General features: G+C 48.0%; 3 non-coding genes across 3 annotated transcripts; all 3 read left to right on the plus strand.

The window, feature by feature from the left end:
- The first annotated feature begins 1,427 nt into the window (after positions 1–1,427).
- Positions 1,428–1,500, plus strand: trnav-cac (transfer RNA valine (anticodon CAC)). Its single transcript has one exon. It is a non-coding gene; the product is annotated as a tRNA-Val (tRNA).
- Positions 1,501–2,386: 886 nt separating this feature from the next.
- On the plus strand, positions 2,387–2,459 carry trnav-cac (transfer RNA valine (anticodon CAC)). The gene has a single exon. It is a non-coding gene; the product is annotated as a tRNA-Val (tRNA).
- Positions 2,460–3,820: 1,361 nt separating this feature from the next.
- On the plus strand, positions 3,821–3,893 carry trnav-cac (transfer RNA valine (anticodon CAC)). The gene has a single exon. It is a non-coding gene; the product is annotated as a tRNA-Val (tRNA).
- Positions 3,894–6,214: the final 2,321 nt, after the last annotated feature.

Here is a 6,214-nt window from a genome sequence, read left to right on the forward strand (position 1 = left end):
CCACCCCGTCGTGGTTTCTGTAGTGTAGGTGTTATCACGTTTGCCTCACACGCAAAAGGTCCCTGTTCGAGACCGGCAGAAGCAAGCTAGGAATTTTGAACTTTGCCCTAATGACTGAGCGGTTGTCATCACCGTAGGATCAGGTCCCTAGGAACAGCCGCAAAGCGAGACCTCGGACAGAGCAGATTTCCTTCTTTTGTGCTTTTGTAGCAAAGCAGTTAACATTTGCTTACCAAATGAAAGGGAGTCTCTGGTTTTCCCAGAAAGTGGAAGCCTGGCTCTTTCGTTGCTCAACAAGACTCTGTGCGTGACCGGAAAAATTTTGCGTAAAGTACTGGTCTCCGAGTTCACCTAATCAGCAAGAGGTCTGCGCCCGAGAAAGGCTGGGAGCGGTTTCCCTTCCATTGAGCTTTTGTAGCAAGGCAGATAACGGCTGCTTGCCAAATCACAGGCAGTCTCTGCTTTTCCACTGAACGTGGAAGCCTGGCTCTTTCCTTCACCAAGAAGACAAGAGTAATGATGCGCCTGACTCGAGGTTGCAACTTGTAATTCCCACCTCCAAGCGGGAAAACGCAAAGCAAACGCACCCTCAACCTGAAATTGCCATTCGCCATTCATAATGATGTGTTACAACAGCAAAAGAGCACTAAGAAGTCAAGTGGGAAGCAGAAAAGTCGTAGGAGCCTGCAGAGAAGCCTATGGCACATTCTGTTGACCCATTTATTTTCAGGTAGGTGATTCCTCCTTTTGTGCCAACTACCATAAAGTACCTCGAGAAGCTCCAAGTCACAATCCGTGAACTGGCCGGGACTCGAACGCGGGTCAACTGTTTGGATGGGGGCTATGTTCACCACTATAAGCACCAACACCACGCTGCGCAATTCACCTCTGCGTGAACAAAAGTTAATGTATGTGCTCTTCTCATCAGAAGACCAGAGGCAACAGGCAAAGGCCACCTGTCGTGACAAGAGTAATGATGCGCCTGACTCGAGGTTGCAACTTGTAATTCCCCACCTCCAAGCGGGAAAACGCGCAAGCAAACGCCCCTCAACCTGAAATTGCCATTCGCCATTCATAATGATGTGTTTACAAACAGCAAAGAGAGCACTAAGAAGTCAAGTGGGAAGCAGAAAGAGTCGTAGGAGGCCTGCAGAGAAGCCTATGGCACATTCTGTTGACCCATTTATTTTCAGGTAGGTGATTCCTTCCTTTTGTGCCAACTACCATAAAGTACCTCGAGAAGCTCCAAGTCACAATCCGTGAACTGGCCGGCACTCGAACGCGGTCAACTGTTTGGATGGGGGCTATGTTCACCACTATAACACCAACACCACGCTGTGCAATTCACCTCTGGTGAACAAAAGTTAATGTATGTGCTCTTCTCATCAGAAGACCAGAGGCAACAGGCAAAGGACCACCCCGTCGTGGTTTCTGTAGTGTAGTGGTTATCACGTTTGCCTCACACGCAAAAGGTCCCTGGTTCGAGACCGGGCAGAAGCAAGCTAGGAATTTTGAACTTTGCCCTAATGACTGAGCGGTTGTCATCACCGTAGGATCAGGTCCCCTAGGAACAGCCGCAAAGCGAGACCTCGGACAGAGCAGATTTCCTTCTTTTGTGCTTTTGTAGCAAAGCAGTTAACATTTGCTTACCAAATGAAAGGGAGTCTCTGGTTTTCCCCAGAAAGTGGAAGCCTGGCTCTTTCGTTGCTCAACAAGACTCTGTGCGTGACCGGAAAATTTTGCGTAAAGTACTGGTCTCCGAGTTCACCTAATCAGCAAGAGGTCTGCGCCCGAGAAAGGCTGGGAGCGGTTTCCCTTCCATTGAGCTTTTGTAGCAAGGCAGATAACGGCTGCTTGCCAAATCACAGGCAGTCTCTGCTTTTCCACTGAACGTGGAAGCCTGGCTCTTTCCTTCACCAAGAAGACAAGAGTAATGATGCGCCTGACTCGAGGTTGCAACTTGTAATTCCCACCTCCAAGCGGGAAAACGCAAAGCAAACGCACCCTCAACCTGAAATTGCCATTCGCCATTCATAATGATGTGTTTACAAACAGCAAAGAGAGCACTAAGAAGTCAAGTGGGAAGCAGAAAGAGTCGTAGGAGGCCTGCAGAGAAGCCTATGGCACATTCTGTTGACCATTTATTTTCAGGTAGGTGATTCCTTCCTTTTGTGCCAACTACCATAAAGTACCTCGAGAAGCTCCAAGTCACAATCCGTGAACTGGCCGGGACTCGAACGCGGGTCAACTGTTTGGATGGGGCTATGTTCACCACTATAACACCAACACCACGCTGCGCAATTCACCTCTGGTGAACAAAAGTTAATGTATGTGCTCTTCTCATCAGAAGACCAGAGGCAACAGGCAAAAGGACCGCCACGTCGTGGTTTCTGTAGTGTAGCGGTTATCACGTTTGCCTCACACGCAAAAGGTCCCTGGTTCGAGACCGGGCAGAAGCAAGCTAGGAATTTTGAACTTTGCTCTAATGACTGAGCGGTTGTCATCACCGTAAGATCAGGTCCCCTAGGAACAGCCGCAAAGCGAGACCTCGGACAGAGCAGATTTCCTTCTTTTGTGCTTTTGTAGCAAAGCAGTTAACATTTGCTTACCAAATGAAAGGGAGTCTCTGGTTTTCCCCAGACAGTGGAAGCCTGGCTCTTTCGTTGCTCAACAAGACTCTGTGCGTGACCGGAAAATTTTGCGTAAAGTACTGGTCTCCGAGTTCACCTAATCAGCAAGAGGTCTGCGCCGAGAAAGGCTGGGAGCGGTTTCCCTTCCATTGAGCTTTTGTAGCAAGGCAGATAACGGCTGCTTGCCAAATCACAGGCAGTCTCTGCTTTTCCACTGAACGTGGAAGCCTGGCTCTTTCCTTCACCAAGAAGACAAGAGTAATGATGCGCCTGACTCGAGGTTGCAACTTGTAATTCCCCACCTCCAAGCGGGAAAACGCAAAGCAAACGCACCCTCAACCTGAAATTGCCATTCGCCATTCATAATGATGTGTTTACAAACAGCAAAGAGAGCACTAAGAAGTCAAGTGGGAAGCAGAAAGAGTCGTAGGAGGCCTGCAGAGAAGCCTATGGCACATTCTGTTGACCCATTTATTTTCAGGTAGGTGATTCCTTCCTTTTGTGCCAACTACCATAAAGTACCTCGAGAAGCTCCAAGTCACAATCCGTGAACTGGCCGGGGACTCGAACGCGGGTCAACTGTTTGGATGGGGGCTATGTTCACCACTATAACACCAACACCACGCTGCCAATTCACCTCTGGTGAACAAAAAGTTAATGTATGGCTCTTCTCATCAGAAGACCAGAGGCAACAGGCAAAGGCCCACCCTGTCGTGACAAGAGTAATGATGCGCTGACTCGAGGTTGCAACTTGTAATTCCCACCTCCAAGCGGGGAAAACGCAAAGCAAACGCACCCTCAACCTGAAATTGCCATTCGCCATTCATAATGATCTGTGTTTACAAAAACAGCAAAAGAGAGCACTAAGAAGTCAAGTGGGAAGCAGAAAGAGTCGTAGGAGGCCTGCAGAGAAGCCTATGGCACATTCTGTTGACCCCATTTATTTTCAGGTAGGTGATTCCTTCCTTTTGTGCCAACTACCATAAAGTACCTCGAGAAGCTCCAAGTCACAATCCGTGAACTGGCCGGGACTCGAACGCGGGTCAACTGTTTGGATGGGGGCTATGTTCACCACTAATAACACCAACACCAACGCTGTGGCAATTCAACCTCTGGTGAACAAAAGTTAATGTATGTGCTCTTCTCATCAGAAGACCAGAGGCAACAGGCCAAAGGACCATCCTGTCGTGGTTTCTGTAGTGTAGTGGTTATCACGTTTGCCTCACACGCAAAAGGTCCCTGGTTCGAGACCGGGCAGAAGCAAGCTAGGAATTTTGAACTTTGCTCTAATGACTGAGCGGTTGTCATCACCGTAAGATCAGGTCCCCTAGGAACAGCCGCAAAGCGAGACTCGGACAGAGCAGATTTCCTTCTTTTGTGCTTTTGTAGCAAAGCAGTTAACATTTGCTTACCAAATGAAAGGGAGTCTCTGGTTTTCCCCAGAAAGTGGAAGCCTGGCTCTTTCGTTGCTCAACAAGACTCTGTGCGTGACCGGAAAATTTTGCGTAAAGTACTGGTCTCCGAGTTCACCTAATCAGCAAGAGGTCTGCGCCCGAGAAAGGCTGGGAGCGGTTTCCCTTCCATTGAGCTTTTGTAGCAAGGCAGATAACGGCTGCTTGCCAAATCACAGGCAGTCTCTGCTTTTCCACTGAACGTGGAAGCCTGGCTCTTTCCTTCACCAAGAAGACAAGAGTAATGATGCGCCTGACTCGAGGTTGCAACTTGTAATTCCCCACCTCCAAGCGGGAAAACGCAAAGCAAACGCACCCTCAACCTGAAATTGCCATTCGTCAACCGTGGGAAGTCTTCTCATCTACCGGTTCCTTCCCTGTTCATTCGAGTGACGTCGAGTCGGCATGGACGGATTCAGAACTCACAAAGTGGCACTTACCTCAGTGGTTATTTGCTTTAGATCAGGGTTGTCCAGTCTTATCCAGAATGGGCCAGTGTGGTTGCAGGTTGTCATTCTAACCAAGCAGAAGCCACACTTTAGTCTACTGAAAGCCAAGATCAGCGGATCCAACAATTGGAATCGGGTGTGGCTCCTGCTAGATTGGAACGAAAAGCTGAAGATTGGACAACGCTGCTTAAGACCAATCAGCATATAGACATATTTGCTTATTAAATATAAAACACTGACTATATAGATGGCCGATCGCGGAAAATGTACACCTCTCATCACAGTTTGCATGCTAGCTTGTCGCTAAACAAAAGACAGACACGGAGAGACCGCATGTTCTCCCGTTTCCGCCCCTGTTCACGGGTCAAGCGTGCCCTGATGGATATCTTGCATAGGAGATAAGTTTTTTTCCCGAGATGTCTTCCAGTCGCTGTGTTAAGCAGTAATGAAGTTAAACTGAGACGCCTCACTCTCGCTAAAACCCGCCCACACATACGTGTTTTCAGACACGCCTCTCTCTCTCTCTAAACACACCCATACACGTGTTTTCATCGTAGCCAGTGCGTTCTGTCAAAATGTCAATCACGGCGTTAGAACTAGAGGGCTAATTTATGGCCTCATCCTTGTCAGGCCTGCGTTTCTCTAGGAGTGCTTAATTTATGGCCCTTTGTTTCTTCCTGACCAAAGAGTTTTTTTTTATGACTAGGGGGGTCGTGGTGTGATCCTACAGATTGTTTATGATAATGAGTGTCTGCGGGGGTGTTAACAGGTTTTTAAATAGCTTGTTAAGACATTATGGCTAAACACAGAAGACAGTCTGTAACTAACTGCTACAATGGCTACACCGAGAACTCCTAATATCTCTAGAAGACGGTTCTGCATCACGCCTATAAGAGGCTCTGATGAAAAGATTGAGGAGCTAACTTTTGCTCCAAGAAAAAAACAACAATGTATTAGTTTGTCAAAAATTCTTCGTGTGGGTGATGAGGTTGTAAAGCAGCTGTCGTTTAACCCCGAGCAGGGCGTTACCAACTCCGGAGATCCTCTCTTAAGACCGCCCTCATGCTGTGATGATTAAAACGGGGTGGCCTGTGTCACAGTTAAACACATATTACGAAGATGTCTCAAGATTCTACATACGCCTGCTACAGCAACACCCCGGAGACAGCGCCGGCTCTGCCTGACGACAACACGACAACGCTAGAATCCACTCCGCAAACATACGACAACAAGTGGTTGGAAAATTTCTGCAAGGAATTAGGATATCACAACCTAAGTTTCCTCACAACTCCGTACGGAATCAGCGGCTCTTTAACTGGCGCCTCTGCCTACATCGGTGTTGATGACACAGACGGCTGTATTCGATCTGACGCGTTCAAGATTATAAAAGCGACAGTCGTGGTCCTTCTGGAGCATGTTATCAATAAAAAAACTGAAAGATCTCTGTTTGGGGTGCGAAATGGATCATCCGAGTCAGCTTAGACATTCTTGTCTCTTCGAACCTGATGCGTATTTCTTTGACAAATACTTTGAGGAACTATCGCGTGATCTGCTCAAGCCTGGGCTTAAACATTTCATCGCTCAAGCCTTGAGTCGGTTTGGTTTGAGGGTTAACCCTCAGAGAATTCAAGGATCGGTGGATGCCGTTCTACACGAGCTGTGGGACGAAGTGTACATCGTGCAA

The sequence above is a fragment of the Ictalurus furcatus genome, unplaced genomic scaffold (genome assembly GCF_023375685.1).
Source record: "Ictalurus furcatus strain D&B unplaced genomic scaffold, Billie_1.0 ctg3, whole genome shotgun sequence".
NCBI lineage: Eukaryota > Metazoa > Chordata > Actinopteri > Siluriformes > Ictaluridae > Ictalurus > Ictalurus furcatus.